This window comes from Pyrgilauda ruficollis, unplaced genomic scaffold (genome assembly GCF_017590135.1).
Source record: "Pyrgilauda ruficollis isolate IOZ18807 unplaced genomic scaffold, ASM1759013v1 scaffold6, whole genome shotgun sequence".
Taxonomy (NCBI): domain Eukaryota; kingdom Metazoa; phylum Chordata; class Aves; order Passeriformes; family Passeridae; genus Pyrgilauda; species Pyrgilauda ruficollis.
The window spans coordinates 3982915-4008971 of NW_024527710.1; the positions used below are offsets into that span (position 1 = coordinate 3982915).

The following is a 26057-nucleotide window of genomic DNA, read 5'->3' on the forward strand; positions in this document are numbered from 1 at the left end:
GGAAGTCCAAGATTTGCTCAGAGGGCTTGTACTCCTCTAACTTCCTTCACCCTCCTTCCATCAGCTTAGAAAAATCTCAGAAGAAATCATCAACTTTATCCACTAAAGTGCATTCCACTCATTATAAAAGATTAAATATGTGAGCTAGAAGTTTCTACTGAAATTTTCAGTCATTACATGGTTAGTGACAGCTTTAAGGATGCCATTAGCAGCAGGTCTATTGCAAAGACTAAAGGCAGTTCACATACTCTCATAATTTCTGCTTAAGGGTAGCAGAGCCAGAAGGTTGAAAAATGAATTCAGATGAAAGTACAAGGTGACTTCAAAATACAGGTGCTATTCCTGACTAGTAATACATCTACATCCACATAAACCCTCCCAAATCCTCAAGAAGAGCCTTCCTATGTAATATAATCCACTTTGAGGCTTTGTCTGCATAAGGCACTTTGGATTAATTCTTAAGACAAAAATCATGCAAATGAAAAAACTGATTTGATTAAACTCTTTGAGATCTTCTTCAGATGCTCTTCTTCAGAATCAGCGTGACTCTCAATTATTTTACCTCAAAGATGTAGAACAGTTGAAGCAATTCACTTTAAATTCACACCCTCAGCTGACTTGAATGATTTCCTAATGGCATGTGAAGACAAGTCCTTAACTCCAGAATGACACACAGAATTTACTTGGGAGTAACTGTCCAAAATATCTCCCTTGGGAGACAGGCCCAGACAACACAACATATCAGGATGCTGGTTCAACACCAAACCATTCTAAGAAGAATGCAAGAAGCTACACATCAGAAAAGCTTGATTTCTGGCAAACAGAATTCCTGACTGTGTATCTGCCAGGTTTTAGAGAAGCATTTCTAGCAGGCACCTAGCCTTGGCTTGAAAAGCCTTATATTCTGACACAATTATCCACCATTCCTCTCCAGCTCTTCCCTCCCCATCCCTACCTTTTCCCTCCAAGCTGCATTCCCCAGCTGCTCTTCCAAACCCTAGCCTGCTGCCCTAACAGCTTGACACATGGGGCATAATCTAAGACAAAATGTGACAGCCCCTTCTTGACAAATTTTAAGCATCACCTGCCTACAATGCAAAGCAGCTTGGAACAGAAACTGCAGGTGCAGAACCAGCAGAGAAGTGCTTTGACTTCGGATGCTCCCTCCCCCACAGCTAAGTTCTCATTGTTTTTTCCTGGGGATACATCTTCAAATCAGAGCCACAGCCTGCTGCAGATATAGATCAGCTTTGCTCATCCCACCATTCTCTGTCACTGGCAAAAATAGCTCTGGAGGGAGAGGAGGAGGTTTTCAGCTGTTTTCTTCTCCACTTCTCTCTCTCCTCCCTTGCAATGAGAGAGAAGCCATTTTCTCATATTCATGGCTTGATGTCAGAGTAACTGTTTTCTTACTCTATAGAGCAGTAAATCCCCAGATGTGCCTGTAAAAACAATTTAATAGTAACCACAATGTTCCAGCAGCATCCTCAGCAACATGATCACCAGGCTTTTCATGCAAGAGCTGAAAGAAGCTGGCTGGCATATTACTTGTTTCCTTACCAAAGGCAGCCAAAAGGGGTGGCTGGAGCCAAAAGGAGAGGTCTGCACAGATGCTCCTCCTAGGCTTCACTGATACTCTTACACGGTTCAAGAGAACCACAGGAGAGGGACATTTTCCTAGACAAGGTCAAAAATAGATGGAGGAAAAGCATGTAATATACTATTCTTTAATTTTCTCATAAACAGTAACTTTATTCTTCTTGAAACATTGATTGACATTTGATCCTGTTATGAACAATTCTGAGGCCTCCCCCACAGAGCATCTAAGCTGCAGCACATTAAAGCTGTTCCTTTCTCCTTGCCTCTAGCATATTCCTAACATGTAAACAACTTCGCTGTGCACACAAGCAAAGGCACAGCTAGCTAGTGAAAGCTGCAGCACTAAGGGCACCGTAGGAACCCATCCAACCCTAATAACCCATTAATTTCACAGGGCACTGTATTTATTAACTAGAAGCCAACTGTTATTAATGCAAACGTACATGTGAAAAATTATCCCAGTGGAAAAGCAGAAGGACCATTACAGACCTATTTTTCACAGACTGCCATGTTTCACAAGCTTTGTTACCCCCGTAACCCAAACATACAAGAAACACCAGTCTGAATGGTGGAAGAATTGTGACAGACTAGGAGAAAGGCAAGTGTCGGGAAATCCAGCAGCCTTACTGTCTGAGGATTACAGCTGATGTGACACCACATGATAAGTAATGTTCTTGTGTCCAAGCCTCAAAACCCATAGGGACTATTTCTAGTTCAGCTTAATAGAAAGAAAAAAAACCCATAATCTTACTTTTCACATATTCAACAGCGAGGTAATTAACAGGAGATACCTTACAAAAGTTACCAAAGGTAATGCACAAGGATTGCCCAGCCACATACTTTGTGTACGTTAACTCCCGCTTCACAGGCTCTGGATCAAGGCACTCGGGCATGCTGCCCTGCTGAGTCTGGCTCCTTAGGGCAAGTTCCAGTAGCCAGATTCACCCACTCTGCCTTGGAATCCTCTTACAGCACCATTGCTCAACTCACAAATCTCTCTCTGCAGGCAAATCTGATAAGGCCTGGAGGAAACACCAATCCATCTCTGACCCATGTCTCACCCATCCAGGGGTCCCACAGTGATCCCAGAGAAAAAGCTAATGTAACTGCAACTACTTCTCTTCAGGGACTTCTCTGCCTTAGGATGCTCCCAATGGCAGTAATGCAGAGCAAAGTGGCTCTCAAGTTGTGAACAAGTTGAGAACAGCTGCACTGCCAGGCTCCAGCATCAGGACCCAGGGCAGCTCAGGGTGCCTTGGGTGACCACTCCATTGGCAGTTTTTTGCCCCTTCAGTTAAAAAAAACCAGGTGATTTCTTGCTGTCCTTCTGATTTCTGCTGTCCACACCTACTTTGTAAACTGGAGCAAATCAGTCATGTCCCAACACCCACTAGCTTCCTTTGGCTTCTTTCCCACATTCAAAAATGTCAAACCATAAATTCCAGACCCTGCTTCTTCCTTCCAGAATGCAAAGTATCACTCTAGTCACACACACATTTCTCCCCTCCCACTTCTTGTCAAATTCCACTGCCCATACTGACACCGGAGCAAGTTTTATATACTTCAGGCTGTGAAATCATCCACTTCTTCCCAGCACCCCTCAAGAACAAACTGCTGTCCTTCTCTCTTGACAAACCAGCAGGTGAACACCCACTCAATCCTGCACATGGCATCTACCAAAGGAGGTTTTGCTGGAGTAAAACAAGCATTCAAGAAGGTCTAGTTTTATAAATCAGATTACATATACTTCCCTGCAGCTAAAATCTCATCTCCACATTTCCTACTTTCAGTGCTTTTAACACAAATTAAAGAGGCAGTGGGAGGGAGAGCTTCCTCCTTCCATATTCTGTGCACAGGCACATGGTGGTTTTATCACAAAGGTCAAGAAACAAGCTCTTTTTACAAAACTTCCTGAAGTCTAACTCCAATGCTATCCTTGCAAAGGCCAAAATCCCTACTCATAGTAACTCTGCAGTATGCAATACCTATTACACAGCATTTATAAAGCAGTGCAACTAAATCTTAACTTTTGACTACAGTAAAATAATGTTCACAGTTAAAGGAGGCCAAAGTATTTCATTATCTGCAGGCTGGAAAATGTATACAAATCTTCAAGACTGAGGCTTTGCAAAGTGCAAGGTGTCAGCTGCTGTACCTTACGTATCTGACAGCATGCAATGTCACAAACACCAACGCCAGGAGGTTGTAGCCACATCTTGGTACCAAATATCTGGCAGCTTTTTTCTTTTTATAGAAGCCTGATCATATAGAAGACTACAGCCAAGTGATAGTTCAGAATTTAATCATTATCATTACACTGAAAATGTGAAGCATTTCAGGTTTAAATTATGAATGATAGCAACAGCTCAAGGTAAGATTATTACACACTTTCATTCACCTTCCACTCTTATAAATAAGTAAAAATGAAAGTTTCAACAGTGGCTTTTTGTACACTGTCAGCAAACAGATGTCTTGATGTACATTCACCATGCACTAAATATTCAAGATTCAGTACCTAAATTGCCCAGGATTGCACATAGCATGCTTTTAAATAACCAAAAAGACAAAACACAGGTTATTACCTCTTCTAACATCAGTCACAAGACCTATCTTGTATCAAAGACCTGTCCCAGACAGGAGCACTCAGGAGGGTATCAATTCACCTTTATAGGATTCCAAAAGGTTGCTGAAGCTTCTGTGCCTTTCATGGATTGGTTTTGATTGACTCCACATCTTTGACCTACTGCTGTTGAACCCCCCTCAAATAGACATTATTTGTGCTAATTTAACAGAATTCAAAGGGCTCGTTTTAAGTCATCCTTTCAGGGTTACACTGCAGTCAGCAGCACTCTTCACTTTCACCACTATCCCAGCATAAAGGCAGAAAGCACCCTGGACCCAGGGTTTCCCATTAGACACCCAGCTCAAATGCAAACCTGCAGAAATACAAATCTTTGACTGACAAATGTCTACTGAAGAAAAGCAAAGAACCTGTATGCGAGAATTCCTGAAAATCAGGAATGCCATTACCCATGAAGCAGCTGGTATACCAGTGTATCTCAAAAAGGTCATGAGGCAAGTATAACCCTAGCACACCAAATGGGAACATTTGGCTCCTTCTAAGTGCAGTAACCTCATCAGAACACTTGAATCAAATTTGACATTTATATCTCTATAAATAATGTGTGAGCAAAAGCAAAGACAAAGCAACATTTGCAGTTCAGGGAAAGACATCAAAGTAAACACGTCCCTAGTACTCAAATGTTAAACTACATGTGGGAATCTGATGAACTTTTGAATGGCTGAAAGCTAGGACACAGAGGAAAGGGCATCTTGTTTTTAAATTAATTATTAATCAATCTTTTCAGCCATCAAATCCGTGCAATGACTCATCCACTTGCTTTACCAAAGTCTAAACTGTTATGGGGAGACTGCAATTCCACTGGAACACTACTTAACCCTGTACGTATGAGAAAGGATTTTAGTAGATTCATTCCTCTCCCACAAGATCATCAAGCCCTCATTATACCTGTAAAGAAAAATTCCACACCCCCCTACCAAAAAAACCTCAAGCCACTAAGAAAAAATGAGAAAAGGTAAAACAGTACTTAGAATTTTACAGTGAGAGAAACAAGAGAAGACAAAGTCCACTAAAGTCCACCTCAGTTATTCACTGCAAAGCCAGTATTCTTCCAGCAACAGTATACACTGTAAATAATAAGAGGATTCACATAATCAGAAATCCTCAATTATCATGTCATGGAATTATACAATTCTTCTGTACTCATTCAGTTTCTACTGTCTGTGAAGGAATTTAGAGAACTGTGGATTGATAGAAGCTACTTTTTAAGTTTACAAAATTATGAACTTGATCCTACACCCCACATCCATGCAAATCACTTTTCAAAGTTTGACAGCTCTACTAAATAAACTGAGCTGCAAGACTGCAGCTCAGTTAGTGATACCTATGTACAGAGCTTGCTCTTTTCCTGTGCTAAAATTATATCAGAACACTACAACACATTTGCATCTCTCCCACACGTGTAACTTTTTGCCAGCAGTAAGAAGACGACATCAAGGCTTAGAAAACGTACCAGAAAGAGATAGAAGGAGAGGGTGGAGTCTCCTGCAGGAACACCCAGGCTGAAGTCCAGCAGCTCCCAGGGAAGGTGCTGCCCTTCTACCCGCCCGATGCCTTCAGATCAGGCTCCCACTTACCAGTGTCAAATGCGAAACTCCACCCAGGAAACAAAAAGCTTCCTATTGTTTCTCCCCTCTCCGCAGCCTCCTGGCTACTACCAGGCAAACCAGCAACACTTCATCCTTTTTCCCAAAGAATAGCTTACATCTTTCCCTTTTACTATGCTCAGCCTTGGAGCTACCACAGAATATGAGGAAAAGGAAAAAAAGTCTCTGCTGGGTTATCTCCCTTAGTCTCTCCTGTATGGCTTTTCTGGAAGTATTTCTAGTAGCAGCCCAGAGTGCTGATGTTGATTTCAATCATGCAGAAGTAATATGAAATTCACATGACTACTGTCAGTTTTCCAGCCACACAAGTTTTGCAAAAACATCAATTAAAACAATCTGATATTCCCATTTTTACCTAGGGAAGCTATAAAAAAATTTACAAAGGTAGCAGTACTTTGGGAAAAGTTTGATTTACACATTGTTGCACAGATATTTTCAGAGAAGCTTTTCATTAAAAAATAAAAATCATGACAGCACTGAAGATTTCTGGCAGTTTACTTCCTCCAAAAATGCCAGATGGAAAAAAATAACTGAGCCAAGTAAAACAAATAATAAAAAGTCACAAGAAAATACCTGACTTGCCATGAATAAAATGTTACTAAGGTGTGAGAGTGAGTTTAAGTGATTTTGGAAGTCAATAATGGAATCCAGTGTTATTCAAGGTATGCTACACACTAGAAAATCTAACTTGAATGCTCAAATTATAGGGAGCCATGGCATTCATTCTATATCTTTCCAGTGGCCCATTTTTACCAGTCCCACCCTACCACAACATCCCAATAGCAAAACTCAGTTAAATGCAAGCAGAACAAGGCAATTAATCTGAAACTCAAGAAAGTAAAGCATTGTGCAGAAAAATTTGAAAACAAGCCCCTACAAGTGTGACCGTGTAACAATAACTAACAGACCAAATACAATTCCCCCCAAATCATTAATACTTGTCTGTTAATGATCATGCATGTTAGCTGCAGGGGAAGCGCCTTTGTAACATAACGTGATTAAGACCCAATAGAAAAAAGTGAAATAATCAAAAATGACTTTTGTTAGTATCATATTAGGCGAAGTACACATCACATCCATAGAGACAAGAGCTGCCCCAGGAAGCAGGCTTTTTAACACCAGCGCACTTAAGAGCTAAATTACCGTGGGCTGTGAAATGGAAAAATGCAGAACCGCATAAAAGGAAGGCAAACCCTGCTTACAAAATAGCAGTGAGTCAGCTCCTGAGGACTGGTCTATGACTGCTATGAAAACAAGATGCACATTCCTTATGCGTACTCTGATTGTGCAGAATGGAAACAAGCCCATCCCCTAAATATGCTGTTAGTGGGGTAGATGACATTGCAGAAAAGGTGTCAAGAAACATCAGTAACACTGTTTAACCCACGCAAACTTCAGAAAAATTTTCAGCCAATGCTGATCCACAAAACCTTTTAACCATACACACATCTACTCACGTTTGGGGCATTTAATAAGCAAGAAACACTCTTATCTGTGTCCTCAGATCAGTAATAGCTTATCTTGGGGACACCTCTAACTCTAAGAAGTCCTTGAGATATTAATTTAGAGAACCACTTTCTAAAATGCCATGGCCCTTTAGCTTGTCTAGTTCCATCATCTGTAATCAGACTATCTAGAAAACCAGGAATAAACACCAAGGCCTTTTGTGATAAGCTGTGAAACTACTAATATTAACAAGCCATTTAATACCATAAGGAACAACACATAACATAACTACTGCACTTAATTTAGAGAACACAATTACATTTTCCCTCATTCAAAAATCCAAGATAAATGGTGGGCTCTCATAATCTGTCTCCCTCTTAGCAAGTGCTCTTGGCTACAAGCAGATCTCCCTTGACCACATCACAGCTAATTTTTTTGTTGCTGTTTAGGAATATCTGGGGACTTTCTGGTCTTCTGCTCTTTTTACTGTTTTCAGATGTTATTGGTGAACAGGGCTTTTCCTGGTATATTGATTACTTATGAGAAAAAAAAATACCTTCAAAGAATTAACGTGGCACACATGCAGGGAAAAAAAGTCTGGTAAGTCAGCTCTATCAATATTATTTTGTTGACAACTATTAAAACAAGGTGCTGACCACTGAATATCATGCCAGCACACACTGAATGAAAGCACCCTGTCCAACCTCTCTGAAAAAACAGAAACCTGGAAATCAGCTCATTTCAGGGAAAGGATTAAAGGTTGTTTTTTCAGGTGTCCTTGCACACCAAATCCCTCTGCCAGACATTGCAGTTTATCATTGCTAAACACTTACACTGCAAAAGTACCTAGAGACCTCAAGTAGGTCAGGACCTCAGCATGCAAAGTACAAAATTGATGCATAGTACTTGACAGCCCTTGCCTCATCATATTTTTCAATTTTAAGTGTTTGTTTTCCCAGTAGCACAGCTATTTGAACAACCCACAGAAGGAAAAGAAACTCAATAGCACTGCAAAAAACCCACCCAAATTCCCCCACCACTGTATCAAAGTGCTATCCAACACACAAGGAGAACAGAAGTAGCTTTGCCCCTCCTTAGGATATGACACAAAGACCGAGGTGAAAGTTAAATCAAAGCAGGTTTGGGGCTTTTTAGGTTGGCATACTTCCAACTATTCTAACAAAGAGAGAAGAGGCTGTTGAAATAAGCTTTGTTTAATGTTTATGGATGAGAGCTCCAATTCTCATTTTCCCATCTCCTACAACCTAGACATACCCTCTCAGTGAAGGGAATAGTTTCTTAGTTGCTGCCTTCAGACTGAACCCTGGTTGAGACAAGGGCAGGGGTGCAAAAGCAAATGAAAAGAAAATTCAAATGAACTGCAGGGAGTGGAACTAGTGTGCTAAACCTCACATTTGCATCCCCTGGATTAGTTCCATTAAAGGTGAAAAAATATTCAATAAATCTGAAATGAAGCTTAACAAAATGATAGAGCTCTTGGCAACCTGATTATTTTAACAAGTTGACAGCCAGTAATTTCAGATTGTCTCAGTTTAAATACACATACCAGGAGAGCCCAATCCAGAAGAGTGGGCCAATACACTCCTGCAAAATTAGCTGCACTTTACGTTCCGTGTTCTCCCTTCTGATACCTCCCAGCTCCGTCACCACCCACATCTGTCTTCACAAATACTCACCCAGATCCTGCACAGGTTACCTGCAGCTTCCCATCCCATTCCCCAAGCTGAAAAGGAAAAACTGGTATTGCTGTGAACTTGACTGCAAGTCACCACCAATCAGTGACTGCCCAAGGACTCTAGAGAGCACAGAGACTTAGGACAAAACGGCCATCAGCCTTCAGCCAAAAGGTGGTGACTTCAGAGGTGGTTCTCTGGTTCTATCACAGCCCACCGCTTCTTGCATCTAAAGAAAAACCCGTGCAGCACCCCTATTTCCAGTCCTCCCCATCTCACCCCCATGGCACAGGGATGTCTGCTGCTCCCAGCCTTTGGCAGCACTACCAGCATCTCAGCCTGGTGTCACGGCAGGCAGCAAGTCACCAAAACACACGACCTGCCAAAAAGGCAAAGCATGTGGGACTGCCAGATGCAGCTGCAAACCAGACAGCTGGACACCAGAGTGCAGCTCTGGTACAAGCAACAATCTGGTGGGGTTCTGGGGGGAAATAGTGGAGTGGCACTTGAGCTCTGCCTCTAAAGCCTTAAACTACAATGCTTCCTCCATAGTAAAGACTGGAAAAAACAAACCAAACCCAAACCTGGGCAGTTTAAGTGCTCCCCTTAACTACCACAGAACTTTAGAACAGCACATGGTGGGGCCAGGGGGAAGGGGCTGTATGGTGTTTTCCTTTCTCAAAAAATTATTTTCATGGAATTGTTTTTCTCCCAATGTTTCAAATATCAGTAATGTTAACAATCATTATATTCCTTAAATAATTACTTGAACTGCTCATGAAAATTGTTTTGCACTCTTCCTGGAAAAACATTTTACCTTAGTAGTAGTACAAAGTAGTAGATACAATTTATGAGCAGATAAAAAAAATCACTTTTTTTGCCCAGCTCCTGCAGAATGTAAGGGTTAATGGAATGGAAAAGAGACTGATGCTTTATTGATCAAAACAATTATAATTATGCATAGAAGACTTTTCCATGTTCCCAGTAATACACTGAGCAAAACCTACTTCATGAAATGCAGTCAGATAAGCAGAAAGTTTGAGAGCTCATTGCTCAGCAAGAAAGGCCAGATTTTATACATCCCATCACCAAAGGCAGTGGAATGTTATAATTGCAAGCATATTCTAGCACTTGGAATAATAAATAGAACTAGAGAAACGTATTATTTATGTAAATTTATAATTTTTCTAAAAGAGGCCCATAAAAAGCTGTGGACAGAGTAACACAATATAACAGCTAAACCACAGAAGCACTAAAATAATTGAGCAACAAAGAGCTGTTTGTTCATTTTTTCCCTTGCAAATCTCTCTCTCTTCCCCCATCTTTACTATCTGAGGTGCAAGGCAATAATGCCACCAACATGTTATGGTATTGTCCTCTTTACCATCTTGTGCAAATACAGCACCACGAGTTGTCTTGGGCTCATCTAGACAAGGAAAACCTGCAAAGGTGTTGAAAAGACCAGCTTTTCCCCAGTCCAATCTCTCCAGTGGTTTCTCAGTTGCTGGAAGTGTTTTGTCTCTCCTGAAACCAAATCGGGTATGGGCAAGGACACACAGACCTTACTGTTTGATGCTGCACCTCACTACACAGATTTAGTGCTCCAGTGTTCACGCAACCTCTGAGAGAACAAGAGCTGCAATGCTGCTGCCTTCTTCAAAACAGCATCACCTACCAAAGACAACAGATGAAGCTTGAAGGAGTAACATATTGAGAATCACTTCCCATCTATCCAAAAGGCGTCTCCTGAGATTCCAGTCAAGAACTGAGAGCAGGTAGGTATTTCAAAACAACATCATAATATATCAAAACACATAAACATAGCTAAGAATACTGCAGCCCACTGAATTTGATACACATCCAGTACAGAACAGGTCTGTGAACACAAAACCATGCAACAAGACATTACTCCAGGGAAGGCTGAAAGAGAGCAGTGCTGCATTTTGACCCTGCTCAGATTTTTCTCTGCTAGAGCAAGCTGGCGACAAGCCCTGCCAGGGCCATCCCCTTCCTCCCCTGTGCTGTGTCGGTGCCACCGCCCACAGCCAGGCTGGGTTCAGGCTCCAGAAGGACAAGCTGGAAGCAGCTCAGCTCACTGACCCATCACTGTGAGGACTGGCTTTTGCTATCAGTAATGGACAAGTCTCCTGTCTAGGCAAAGAAACACGAGAGCAAAAACAGTGAAAAAACCACTAAAGTGGGGCTATTCTCCAGCTATTTTCCAGTTATTTTTCAGTTTCTGTCTCTAACGATAACATTGAAAATTTTGCTGGAAGGACAGGAAGAAAGAAAAGATAAACCAACATGGAAATTGTAACATTGGAGCGAGATACACAGAAGTTCTTTTCATTGCAAAGAATTACTCAAAATGACATCTATATCTGTACTAAGGAAAACATTGCTTCTGCCTTGAGGTAGCCTTGGCAATAACATTTACCATTTTGGAGGGAATTCCAATCAATTTAATTTATTTGTCAGTTAATAAGCTTCTAATTACTGCTTCTGGTATTGAAACACACACAGAGCAAACAGCCCTTGTTCTCCAATCCCCTCACCATACCTGCTCCTGGCAGTGAGGACCAGCAGTCATTCTGGTTTCTAGTCGAAGGTCAGCAGTGCTGCTTATTATGTGCATATAGTAAACAAATAGCTTATACAGACAAGTTGTTCTTAAAACAAATCAAAAGCACATCAAGTGAAATGTGATCTAAAATAAGCCAGCAATGTTTCAGAATATCACTATTTCTTTCCCCTGGCACTTCAGGATGCTGCAGTTGCAGAAATTCCTCTAAAACAATTCAAGACTTAAAGCTTATGCTGACACAAAAAGAGGTTTCCAGACAGAAATGTTTTATAAATACACACACACACTCACTCCATCACAGTAACCAGACCAGAACACTTGCACAGCAAAGCCCCTAGCCATACTTTAACAATTTTTTCATTGAACTGTATCAGCCAATATTTTTTTTCTTGCTTCCCAACTATGCCAGTAAAAATCTTACCACAAAAGCCCTTCTAGTGATTGCAAAATTTTTCTGCCTGCATAAACCGATCCTTGCACAGGACATGGTATAAGCAGTACTAGCAAAAAAAAAATTCCTCCCATACCAATAGAGGAACCTGAGAAGGAAGCAGCAAGACCAGGTAACCAAAGTGAGCAGGCAGGAAGGGTGAAAGCAAAGAAGAGCATTGCATCAGTCTAGCTTATGTGTACAGAAGAAGGCAGGAAGCAGTAACTGCCCTCACACCACATTTGTGCCAGCAGAAACTGAACTGCAAAGTCACAACACTACTACAAGAAGTAACAGCACAAAAACACTGCATGCAGGTCAGACTGACCAACTTGACTGTGACAGACCTGGCATTTTGTTTTCTATTTGGATTTTCATGTCATGTTTTGTGTAATGTATAATCTTGAGAAACAAACATCGCCTAGAAACTCAGGCATAAGCCATTCCATTTATGTCAAGTGGATACTAATCCTATTTTCCTGAAGAGTTCAAGTGTCAGTTGTGTTAACTGTTTCACTACTGATAAGATACTCAGCACTTGTTCTTTGCTAAAACCTATCTCAGAACGCCAAGCCTCTTATGAGCAAAACCATCCACATATTCCCCATCCAGGAGTAAACAACATCTCTACTTTTCCTAATGAGCATCCTTATAATACAGACCCATCCTGGCTATGTGAAAAATACTCAATTCTAAGAATAGTGTGGGCTAGAAAACAACAAAAAAAATTTAAGACTGATTCAGTACACTTTTAAAGACTTGTCTGTCTGTGTTTCCACTCAAACATAAATCTTCTCTGTACTCCCTCTGCCTTTTTTTTTTTTTAAACCCCAGATCTGCTGCAGGTTATCCAGCCTGCCACATCACATCAACACAGAAACCAGTAAGGCCTGGCTGCAGAATTTAGGTCAGCTCGTCTGTGGAGTACATAAGGTCTTCCACACAGCCATGAATTTCCTAGTAATGCTTCAATAATCCCTCTTCATCCTGCTACACAGCTATTTCACTAGGAACTGCTAGCTTTCCTCTAACTCCCCAACAAAGACTCTCTACAGGAGGGATGTTTGCAGGCAAATGAGCCACTGTCTCTTCCTTGGGAAGCAGGAAGCTGGTTGTTCAATCAAATAAATGCTGATTTTTATTTTCCAAGAAAAAAAAGTGAAGTATTCACAATGGATGATAGAAAAAGAGTCCTATAAAAAAAATCTTTTAACCCATCAGGAAAGATATAATCAGAGCTGAAAACCACCTCTAGAACATTAGGAATAATTTTCTTAACAGATTTTAAACTACCTTCACTGCTTCCATCTGGGTCAATAAATAAAAAAATAACAAAAATGTGACTAATAAATTCAGACAGTCTAAGCTAAAGAGGCTGGTATTTCTGGAGAGAAAGCATCACTTGAGGTGAAAAAACATTGTGCCTCTTCATAGAATGCTCCCTCTAACAGAGAACTGCATGCCACTGCCATCCCAAGCATTGTACAAACCCACATAAGTACTGGCCCTGTTCATAAAGGATCTCTAATGGTACATAAAAATATGCAAAATATTTTCAAAACATGGTCCTTAGAGCAGGAGTTCCACATAAACTGGAAGGTACAGCTATGTAAGACAAAAACCCCAAATTGAATACAATAAAATCTCTTCTGTCTACATACAAGATGAACCTAACTGAATCTTCTCAAGTATGACATTCTGAAAGATGTGAATGCAAGAATAAATACCAGTTTCCAGGAATGGTTACAGACATCTCAGTAAAGAAAAACATAACAAGAAAACTGAGAGTTGGTTTTGTCTTCAAACCCATCAGCATGCTACCTCTCAGTGCTCCACAGTTCCCACATGACATACTGCTCATGAAAAGCTAGCACTGAAGTCTCCCTACTAGAACGAAGAATAAAGCTGAGGAAAAATCTTTCCTCAAGACATCAAAGTGCTCTTCAACATTCAAGCATTTGTTAAGAGTATTCCTAGCCCATTCTTCACAACTTACATGAAGCTGAAAATGGTATTTGCAAACACGTACTGAGCAGTACTGCACACAGATGTGCAACTCAAACACCCCAGGAAACGTGCTGCATTTGTTTATGCTCACCTCAGCTCTGTCAGAGAGCTCAGACACATAACACACACCCAGGCCAGGCCCACGGATGTGGCTGTCCTTACCGGGCCTCCACTGAGCCACACATGCTAACAAGCCCTTCCACAGAATGTAACTTTTAACAACTAATCATCATCCATAACTCTGCACCAAACAACCCTTCCCACGACTGGCTCAGTACCTGATCAGGCTGTGCTTCTCCGCCCTCCTCCTCTGGCTTCAGCAGGGCTGAGCGCTGGCTCCTGAAGGCTCCAGCGGCAGGAATACCAAGCCACACTCTGATGATCACTTTCTCATTTTGACAAGCGCCACAGACTCCTCCTATATAAAAATAAACTCCTGTGAATCAAACTGGCCAAATAAAGTGGTCATGGTAGCAGGGATCAGAGGAATGCCACTCTGTAACACAGAAGACAAAGGTTACTCATCATATTGCTGACTGTGCTTCATCTCTAGGGAAGACCAAGCACATCCTTGTTTTAATAACTTTGGAACTACTCTAAATGAGTTGTCCTATTCTCAAAGAGCATAGATCCCAAATGAGCAATTTGTCATTTCCCACATATTGTCTTAAACATATTGGCTCATCCTAACTTAAACAAGAGCACTGCTATTTCTACATCATCACCTCCCTACACCACTACAAAAGCCAGACCAGACCCCAGTGATGTGGTAGCTGCACAGTGCACGTGTTCCACACAAACACTTTGATGACACTTTAACTACTGCACTACAGCCCTATGCCAGGCAAGCAGACCCCTTTGAGTCAAATGAGCTGCTTGGAAAAATCTCAGGAAAACACCTCTATCCTCTGGGATGAACAAACTAGAGAAAGAGTTGCACTGTCCCCCTCCTTCTTCAGCCCAAAACTTCCACCAGCTAAGACCCAGCATGGCTGCCTTCATCTCCAGAGGCCCAGAGGTTCCAGGGCTGTGCAGAGCACACAGATGGAAAGCAACAACTCAGCAAAAAGAACAGCTAGACTCCAACAGGTAATTCATGAATATTTATTTTAGTTTGCTGCTTATTAAGTATGCCTTGTTATAAATCAAGTATTTTACAGTAATTGCCTCCAATCAACAAACACAGGGAAAGCTGCTATATAAACCAGTGTTGTTCCATATGCAAAAGGAGTCCCTTAGCAACAGGCAGGATTCTACAAGACTCTCTGTGTGCAGCCGGCTGGCTGCCACTGCCTTGCTGCACCCCAAGCAGCACTGCTGTGTGCCCAGGGCATTCCTAGCACTGCCAACCACAGCACACTGTGCCAGGGCGCGACACCAGTGCAGCAGGTGCTCACTGCAAGGGTAGCAAGACCCAGGCACATGGTATGGGGGCAGAGGATGCTCCACAGGCAGGGACAAGCAGCTGCATCCCCTGCTTCAGCCCCCAGCCCCCAGCCCAGCAGTGCCTGCAGCAGAGCTGTTCTGCCCTAAGGGTCTGCACCCAGCACCGAGAGCAGCACACTCACCCACCTGAGCTGCTCCCAAACCACTGCAGAAAAAAATGCAAACACACCCTCCACCCCCAAATCTCCCTCTAATTTTTTTCTGAGGCTTTTTCAGGGGTGGCACCCACTAGCACTCAGAAGCACACAGGAACAAGCCCTGTGTCAGGCTTTCCACTGAGATAATTTTAAAGGTCAGCAGGAACCTGCTGTTCCGGGTTTCTTCTTAGCAGTAGAGACTCAGGATAAGGAGATGGAGAAAACACTGTCAAATCCTCAAATAAAATACGCCTCATAGACTTTTCTTCTCGAAAGGGCTTGGGGTAGTCAAGTGGTCTCAGGAGAAGCAAATCCTTTTATGCAGAACTGGAGTTTTCAGAGACTCTAGGTTTTTAAATAAATGGAGTTAAAAACCTGTGACTAGATACTTTCCAAGGGTCTAGAGCAAGCAGGCTTCAGAATCGACCTTTGGATCATACTTGGGGTCCAACAGAAAATGCTCACAGCCACGGGGCCATTCACCTTGGCTGTTTCAGTAATCCTTGTTTTTCACGAGGTCAGGGAGCCATGTAAGAAGGGACTGAAGAGAGCTCACCATGCCCTCCAATCCCTCCTCAGCAGTGCTCCCAAAGCCAACAAACCATTTCCAAAAACAGCAGGCAAAGGCAGCTCCCACCTTCAAAGTAGGAGGACTGCTTTTTGAGAGTGTATCAGCATTTAGGGAAAGGGGCCAGGAGAGGCCGAACAGCACCACCACCACACTTGGTAAGGCATGGGAAGCACAGGAGAGCTTGTCTTCAAGAGCTGAATCACAATCTGAAATACTGCTGAGGTCCATCACCACCACCCTCCCCTTCCCAGAACAGACTGAGCACATGGATTGGATCATACCTGAGGAAATGTAAAGGATAACAAATGACAAAACACTTACAAAAATTTTGGTTTAAAACAAACAGAAAACATAAAACAAACCAAAAACCAATCTAAAAGAAGAAAAAAAGCAGAAAATCTTATATAAATCATAGCAGTGCATTAAGCAGATGTTTGGGCAATGCCAAGACCAGTGAAGGATTCTTCCCTGCAGTTCTTACCACAAAAATTCTCATGGATTTTGTTCCAAATCCCATTTGTCAAATTCTCACTTTATGCTACTTCCTTCACCTCCCTCTCCCACTTTTGAAGTGACAACCTCAATTTATTAAAACAAAGCAACGTCTTTCTTACAGAAACATCTGCTTTGATACAAGAATACAAATCCACTGGTATAGTCAGTATGTGGGACTGTGGCTACGAAGGAGATTAAATAAGGAGCACATGCACCACTCCTCTTTTAACCTCATCCCCTCTGGCACTCATTCACTTCAATACTTTTCTTTCAGGGCCCTACAGCATAGGGAAAGACACCACATTTACATTGGGGTGTTGGCATTAGCCAGTGCCAATTTCATCTGAATCACAGCCAAGCACTTGGCACTTCAGGCATAACACATGCAACCTCCAAATGCCACGTCCTATATACAGTGGCTGCCTCAATTTGTACAGTCATTTGATCAAACATCTTTTCTATTAAGGAAAACAATACTTCTGATGCTTTTAACAGGGAAATTATCATTGTTAACAGACTGAAAAAAACACAGAACAATTCACTTAGAACAAATCATTATGAATTCTGTAAAGAAACGGAGGGAAGTCACAGTATTTTGGGGAAGAAGTAGGTATTTTGGAAAAAAAAATCCCAAAACCCCAGCTAATTAAGTAAGTAAGCAGTTCCAGTCATTAGAGGTTTAATTTCAGCACAGCTGAATAATTCTCGGTTCTACATATACCTCAAAGTACCCAGACAACAGCAGACATTTGACAATCTCTTCAGTTAAAATGCCATCTTCCTCCCTTGCTGCTGCATAAGAAAAACAGCAAACCAGCACACAGGAAAAGTGTCATGCCATCAAGAGAGAAGAAAACCCCTCAACACAGATACCTCCTGCAGAAATACTGTCAAAAGTAGCATGTAACCTAACCAGATAAATACCAGATTTTGTTGCTATCTCTGAATAAGTTTGGCAATTAGCTGAAGCTGATTTGTGGCCACCCTGCTACTTAACATTCCTGCTCCCTCCATGGTATGTGCCTGGGAAAGGCATCTTGCCCAAAGCAGAGGGTGGGCTGGAAGGCAGGACTTCCCCTTTCAACAGCAGTGCAAGCTCAAATTTGCTCCAGCTGGTCTTGAAACCACACTCCCCTTGGAAAGCACCTTAGGCACTGCTCCTGCTACATGGGAGCCTACAGGACCCCACTGCAACTCCCTGCAGAGCTCATTGTCCATTCCAGGCCTGCCTTTTCACATGACACCCAACACCCAGTTTAATTTGGGAGCTCCTTGTAATTCCTCCCTTCTCTTGGTGGCCACGTCCTCTTCCCCCAGCCATGAGCCAGAGGCTGTGTGCAAACTCCTCCCCACTTCCTCTCTTCTGCTGCAGACAGCAGGAATAGAGCAGAGACATCAACAAATCAAACCATGCTGGTCAAGCAGGCAAACCTCCTCACTGCTACAACGAGCTAACTCATTGTCTGACCACAGGCACTGCGAGAGGGGGCTGCTGCTGCTGTAGCTCTGGTATTGCACTCTTTAGCAGACAGCAAACCACAGCTAAGATTTTACAACTTCAAACAGCAAACATGTAAATAATCAGACACTGAAGAAGTCTTAACACAAATGAGGTGACAGCAATCAGCAGCTATGAGAGTGTGGAGGGCCACCATCCTCTCTTCACGCACAGCAGAAACGGCAGAGAAGGGGCACTCTGCTCCACGCTGGCCAGCTGCACGCTGGCTGCTTCCAGGCTGCCCTGGGCCACTGTGCACACGAACAGACAACAACCTTAAAATACAAATGAGGCACGTGCAAGCCATTAGGCAAAACCAGGCTTGTACTAATTCAACCCCTAAGCTTCAGGCACCCATTACATTGCATGCAATGAATTTTTTCAAATACTTCGCTTTCACGTTAACTCCAAACAGGGAAAACTTGGCCATTTCACTGTGAGTACAAAAGCCTTGTTCTGGAATGAAGCACCCTCAAACAAACAGAATTCATACACTTTCCACTTGCTGAACAGCATATATAACCTCATGCTTTATAATTTTATGTTATATTTACTCATACTTCTCTCCACAGTTTTGTTATCTCCTTTTCTTTGCCTCAGTATTAGTATTTTCTTTTGTATTTCTGCATGTTTCTCCTATTTTTATTTTCAGGCCTTACTATCTTTTTTCTCCTGTAACTCAAGCCTCAGTGGTTTCTTTCTTTAAAATCTGTTTGGGCTAAACTGACCAGTGCTAATAAAGACAAATTCACCTTTCAAAGTACATACTAAATTAACTTCCACTAAAAATAAACATGGCATAAATACAAGTTTTAAACACTGGAAAAAATATTCTTGTCCAAACTAATGCATATTTCACTTTTCTGAATGATTATTAGCACAATTTTGTTTCTCTCAGTCAGCTCGTTTTTCTAAGAACACTTTTCTTCTATTAGGCACTTTTCTACCCACTTTTCATCGGGACACCAACACTGGTTAAACTCACGATTTCTGCAGCACCAACAAGCCTTTATGTATCTGCATTCCTCCACTTCCTTGTTTCCAGAGCCAATACATTTGTTGTCAGAAGGACAGAAAAGGAGAGGAGCAAAACTATTAAACCAGTTTTTCCTTCCTCCCTACTATCCAGGCCAACAAGGCAAAACTGTGAAGAAATTTAATATGGGTTATAAAGCATCAAATATTACTTAAAAAAACTCAAGTGCATGAGAAGTTTCACTTCCCTTTTGTCAGTTCCTCTGCTAAACTAGGTAGGTTAGGCTTTGTTTCTTAATTTAATTAGTCAGAAATAACCACATAAAAGTTTCTGTATGGCAGCCATTGAGAGGAACCCTGTATGTGGACTCCTCAGTTTGTATTTTGAAACACCAGTCAGATTAAGCGTGAAGTCTGGCTGCTCCGTGCATCCTTGATGAAGGCAATTGCTAATGCATGTGGAAAGCGTGTGTAACCACAGTGGTGCCTGCAAACAAAGCAAGCCGGTGCACTACCTCTAACACTGCTCCCTCAAGTTTTAATGCAGAGACTATCAGACCAAAGCAATTCCTATCTTCCCTTTCCATGGTCTGTACACAAACCACCAGTTACAAATATGCAATATGGACTTTTTTTTTCTCCCCTTATTCATTGATATTTGCATTGGTTTAGTGGACAAATTTATACAGAACAATCCAAACTACATCAGCTTAACACCATGTTCCTCTGTGCAGGACTGCAAAGGCAACAAAATGTCTATTACATAACACTTCTGTATAAAATATTAATTCTCACAGAGGAAGCTCTTGAACCAAAAGGTTATTTTCAATGATTAACAAATCCATGTTGTATAAGCTTGGTTATTTAACCAGTCTATTTGAGACAGACAACAAACCATACATTTTACTGACATAACATGAAAAAAATCAACTTTTTATGTGCACACATCAAAATATATCCATCCCTGGCACACACAGATTCAGCAAGCCTACACTGGGGTAATTGCAGGCATCTGCATTTTTTTATATAAGTTCTCACACCAGCTGAAAGCATGTAAGCTTCCTTTCCTGCAATGGATGAAGAACAGGTAAATATTCAGACACCATATTCATATACACATCCTGTGCACTTGTTCTGTCCTTAAAGCTGTAATATCAGGTAGGGAAATCACTGCAGCAAGAGTAAAGTGCTTCAGAATTTTTTCCATACCAAAAAAAAAAAATCCCTGTTTTTAACAGGCATGTTGGTATCTGTGCAATTGGCCAGACTTGAAAACATTATAGGTGTGGCAGCCCTGCCTTCTGTAGGACCCAAGGGCAATCAGGAATACCTTTTATAAAGAAACTATCTCAGTGCTGACTTGCAAAGAATGAAGTTCAAGAGAGGAAAAAAAGACAAACCTGTATCTTGGCTGTGACTTTGTAGCCATTAGGTTGCATGAGGACAGGCAGGAGCCTGCCTCATGGCTTCATCAGGACTATAAAGAACCTCCGTGTATGGGGCTTTTCCTTTCTCTGTGTATCTTTACATAATGAATGCAGGGAGGGGGCTCATCTTGAGCATCACTGTCTCCAGCAGATGGTCTCATCATATTTACCAGCTCCATGTGAGTGTCACAGGTAAGACATCTAAAACAGCAACAGACACTTCAATTCACCTTATCCATGGTCTAACCACGCAGGGGAAATCATCAGGAGATACAAATCAGGAAAATCCGGAGCAAATGAATAGAGAGCTTTTGAAACTCCAGTTTGAGAACTGTGCATTTTTTCCCCAAATTTATAAGCACAGCAAACTGTTTGAAGAGATATCTGATAGGAAAAGGTAACAACAGTATTTACCTGTAGTGGTCACCCCTCAGGTCTGAGAAATCTTCCACTGCAATTTTCTGGTCTTCAAAGTAGACCACCATAAGATAGAACACCTGAGACACCTAACTTTTGACAAGAAGACCATATACAAGAGGGTTTTTGGGTTTTTTTTAACACTAACAAGGAGCAAGGCAGATCACAAGAATCAGACTATTTCTTCTTTTACTGATCACACAATACAAAAAGCAAGACCATGAATAAACACAAATGCTATCCTAACTCACTGCTGGATGCCACATGCTTTCAGCCTTATTTCTTTCTTATTCTTCATCAGAGTTACCTTCAACAAAAAAGGGCCTCCAAGAAGAAAAAACATCTGAGCAACAACCATCCTTTCTCCTCCCTAAGGGTGGCTGTATTTTACATCACGATTGCTTCTCAAGTCTTGAATGTTGCAATTACTTCAGTCTCGGAACAAATCACTTCTGAGGAAAGAGCTCAAGTGGAAAGAAGGAAAATTAGTTTTGAGGCTACATGAACAATATGTTTTTGTATCCTGATTTATACTTGAAGAGGGAGAAGAAGAAAAACTAAGGTATTTCTTTTAAAACAGTTCTAACAAACGAGTTCTTGGTGAAGCCATACTCACTTCCTATACTACTGCTTGCCTCCCAAGTGTTGGGCAAAAGCGGCATTTTGCTGGCTTGATTTCAAGAAAACAAGTTTTCTCCTTCCAAGGATATCTCCCTCAACATTCTGGCAGCTGCTACATTAATGTCTTTTAACTTCTCTTCCTATCCATTTCCTGAAGGGGGACAAGAACCTGTTCTTGCTACAGCTGAAGAGAATACAGAAATAAATGAAAAGAGTTTCAATTCTTTTAATTAAATAAATTTGTGGTAAGACAAAGATTGAAGCAGTGTCAGTTAAAATTAATGATGTGGAAATTAGTATTACTGACGGTATTAGGTGCCAACTTGACTTGTGACGCACTTTTCTTTTTAACATGCCAAAACCAAGATGATTCTCAAGAAGTTAAACGCTAGAAATCCTGGCTTTGTTCTTTCCTAAATTTGTTTGTAATCTCTGAGGGGAGAAATTGTTTGGCAAGCAATTGGTACCTATTCTTTTTTATATGGTTAAAAGAAAATTGTACTCAATTTGCTCTGACCAAAAGATCTTGAGCCAAACCCATCCCCAACGCAAGCAAGCAAATCAAACTTAAAAAATGTAGCTCACAGTGTTCTCAAGGTTAGAAGTACAGGATAGCCTTGAAACACTAATTACAATTGCTTTCACAAAACATAATGCTAGTAACTGCTGGAAAACTGCATTTCACAAACATCTTCATATCTCAGCCCTGTGCGGACCCACAGCAGCTCATCACCACAGCCAAGAATAAACACTTCCAAGATCAAGCAGCACTAGTGTGACCCCAGAGAGCCTCATGCATGTGGACTCATGAAACTATACACACGTGGAAAATTAGTCATGAACACAAGTCTTTGCACGGTGAAGTCCACAGACTTTTCACTGCTTGTTTAAAAAACATGTTTAAAATGTCAGTTATGCAAAAGCACAGGCAAGTCTTTATCTAAATGTAAAGTTTCTGGGGAAAAATAACTCCATCTTTCTTAACACAGCAACAGCTTTTTCTTTTTAGGTTGGTTAGGATATAATCTCCCCATCACCAAGTGACAATAAATAAATAAATAAAACAGAAAGAAAAACCTACAAAAGGAGAACTGTGCAGCCCTATTTCAATGCTAGCAAGAAATGGGAGAATTTAAATAGCAGAAACTGAAATAACAAGTTTTGTTCTTTCCACTTAATGTTACTGTGCTATTACATGTAACATCTAAGTATAACAAAAATTGCTAATTGTGTTTTATGATATTTAGGGATCTACAGCAACTTCGTGAATTGGAAGATAGACTGCTTTTTTGAAAGGAAATGAAAACCTTCAGAGTTCATTATTTCGTAAAATACTTACACTGGAACTCCTTTTTTTTTTGGCATCCAGTTGAGAAACTTGTTTACTGAGTTCCCTCATGTTCCCCCATTTGTGACTCAGGCTCAGCAGAACAGCCTCCAGCAGCCCCACAGAGATGAAGTTGAAGTGCCTTAAGGCTCAGGACACTAACCCAGCGATCCATGTCCATGTACCTGTAGCTACATTCCCCTCTGGCTCTTAGAGGTGCGGGAGAAAGCAAAGGGAGAGCCTGGGCTGAGTGCTGAGTCAGCACTCTGCCAACCCTCCAGAACACCACACGAGCAGGACCTGACGCAGTGCTGGCGCCAGCCGAGAACACACAGCAGGTAAGAAACCCAGCCTGTGTACAGGGCCTGATAAAAAATCCACTTACTGCCACTGGCTTCAACAGACTTTGAATGGGACCTCAATATACAGAAGAAATGGGAAGACCTAGAGAATTTAAAAGAACCAATTGCAACCCAGGAAATTTCAGTACAGTCCCTTCTTTTAAAATTGCACCAAGCCCCGACACACATAGCTGCAAGTGCTTTTGACCACAGGGATGGACATACCCTTTTCTCCACTAGCCTTTATTCTCTTATCCTTTTGTCACTGGCAGGACTTAACTGCAAGTCCAGCACAAACAGAATTAGCTTTTTTCCTCCCTATCCAGGCATGTAGTCAAGAAAACTGCCCATAAACAGGAGGCAGAGCTGTGGTATCTCTGTACCACCACTTATGTATTGCTACACAGGAGAAGGAGGCAACCGGCACAAAGGGCTAAGAAAGAACTGGAATACAAGAGCTACATTTCAGGTGTACAGCTATGTGTTAGTACAACGTTCACTAGTTAATCTTTCCAGGGCAAGTACCCAGGTGCTTTCACTCTCTCTGCATTGTTATTATAGAGGTTGGCTCCTATTAATAATTACCTTCCTCTGATTGCAGCAGAGTCTTTCTTCTTGCTGGTAAGAATTCCTTTTCCAGACCTCAACACGCTGGACAGATTACCTTTCCCTCAAGGATGTCAAGACTGGTAGAGATATCTATTGTGCATACCTGGATCTTACAGAACAAAACGACAGCTTAACGCTGCTCCCTTCCCTGCATAATCTCACACAGCTGTTGTAAAGTTTTAATACTTTGTGTTGAAGTCATCACAATTACAAATAACAGCATCTATTTAATATTCCCTGCTATTATGTGCAAGAAAACAAGAGCAAACAGACAAATGTTTTTGACACTAAGCAAGATACAGGCAAAGCACCAAATGAGTTTACTATAAAGGCAATGCCTGCCTAGAGACACAGGAGAAAATTGTGTAAAAAAATATATAGCCACAGAAGCATATTCCTTGGTCAGGACCTCATAAATCAGTTTCAACTAACAATAAAAGGTTTACAGGGCATTTGTAAGGCACAAAGAATGAATAGGATCCTGGCCCCAAGTAAGGCTTGGTGAATTAATTTAAGACAGCAATCAAGAGCAAATAACATAACACTAACCTTACCCTAAGTTTGAAGAAAGATGGTTTCCTTTGTCTCCAGGAGGAGGTGAGGGGGAAAAAAAAAAACAAAACACCACCATGAAAAACAAGAAACAAGACAGAAAAAAAAGAAAAAAAAAAAACAACACAGAGAAAGGACTTAGCTACCCCATCTGGCACGAGAGTGCTTTTTTGATAGCTCAGAGCTGTGAGTTTAAAATCTCAGCCCTGTTCATGCAAATTTCTCCCATCCTAAAGCCTTCTCTCTCAAACAAGCGGGCATTGTCACTCCCCACCTTCAGTTTTACAGGCAGAAAACACTATCCTTTCCTATCACGGTGACAGACATAATGCTGAAAAACACCAAATATTTCCCTGTAGTGTTTGGGGATTTTTTTTAAGCTGTAACTGGCAAAGCTTACAAGTAGCCAGTACCCCAAAGTGCTCTCTGCACCAGCAGCTAAGTCAAGTAAAACACCACTTTCAGCACCACCATTACAGGAAGTACTGCTAAGACTTATCCACCAAACAACATCACCACCACTACCGTCCTCCATTTTCAAGTCTGAGTAACCTATCTCATGGCTCTTACACTCTGGGAATATCCAGGGGAGAAAGTGCCAAGAGCTGCAGGCGTGCTGTAAACGCCGAGCCTGAATCCCCCGGTGACCGCAGACCAGCTCCCCTAAAGGATGCTGGGCAAGTCACAAGCCTTCTGCGCCTGAATTCGTATTTGTTTAAGAGCAGTGGCAGCACTTGTGACGGGGAGAGGGGGGGATGCAGGTTGCAATACAGTAGCTGCTGTGCCAAGCTCAGGGATCCTAAAGGAGCAGGAGTCGGTATTGCCACGTACTGGGGAGCAGGGGGAAGGGAGGAGACGCGCCTCGAAAAAACAGAGATGGTTATCTGACTAGGGCTGGTTCTGCCCTGGAGATGTGCTTTATTGACTGGCTTGGGCCTCTGTAATCTGCGTGCGCTGCAACACGACGCACAGCTGACCCCATACAAAAGCCGCACAGCTGGCGGCCCCCAGTGGGGCCGGATCCAACCCCACTGGCCTCGAAAGGGGCTCGCAGTTCCAGCCGCATTCCCCAGCACCACACCGCACTGCCAGCCCCGCTCTGGCCGCTGGCCCCCCGCTCATGCGGGCACGTCCTGCGCGGATGCGCATCCCGCGGAGAACGGCGCGACGAGCGCAGCCGCCCCCGGGGTCCCGCTGAGGCACACCGGCGCTGGCAGCAGCACCGGCGAACCGGCCCAGGCCGGTCTGCACGCAGAGTAAGATAAAGAGAAGCGCGAGGGAAAGCGCGGGTAGGGAGCGGCGGCGGTGCCGGTGAAGATGTCGCCCCCTCCCCGCGGCCCCTCCGCCGCCTGCCCGGCCGCCTCCCGCCGGCCCCGCGCACGCCTCACCTCAGGGACGGCTCTGCGGGCTGCGGACCCCGAGAGCCGCCCGGCCGAGCCGAGCCGTGCGTGCGGCGGGGGCGCAGAGCTTCTCGGCGGCGGTCAGTCCCACGGCGCTGCCATGCGGGCGGGCAGAGGCGGGGCGGGCTCGGCTCCTAGCAGCGTCCTGCAGCGCGCACCCGCATGGCTCGGCGTGCGGACAGCACCGGCTGCCGGCGGCGGCGGGGCCGGCGGGGCGGCGGCCAATGGCTCCC

At 42.6% G+C, this 26057-nt stretch overlaps 1 protein-coding gene across 6 annotated transcripts in view; it reads right to left on the reverse strand.

The window, feature by feature from the left end:
• The window catches only part of LRRC8D (leucine rich repeat containing 8 VRAC subunit D), a 52105-nt gene extending 26078 nt beyond the window's left edge, over nucleotides 1-26027 (reverse strand). The window contains exons 1-3 of one of the 6 annotated variants that reach the window (XM_041483312.1): nucleotides 25813-26027; nucleotides 14287-14426; nucleotides 1561-1677 (exon numbers count right to left, since the gene is read on the reverse strand). The gene's annotated coding sequence lies outside the window, so the exon portion shown is untranslated. Of the gene's footprint in view, nucleotides 1-1560; nucleotides 1678-14286; nucleotides 14505-22934; nucleotides 23127-24994 lie in introns of those variants that run through there. The other 5 variants (XM_041483310.1, XM_041483311.1, XM_041483314.1 and 2 more) reach the window with 5 other exon arrangements.
• Between the last annotated feature and the right edge of the window lie 30 nt (nucleotides 26028-26057).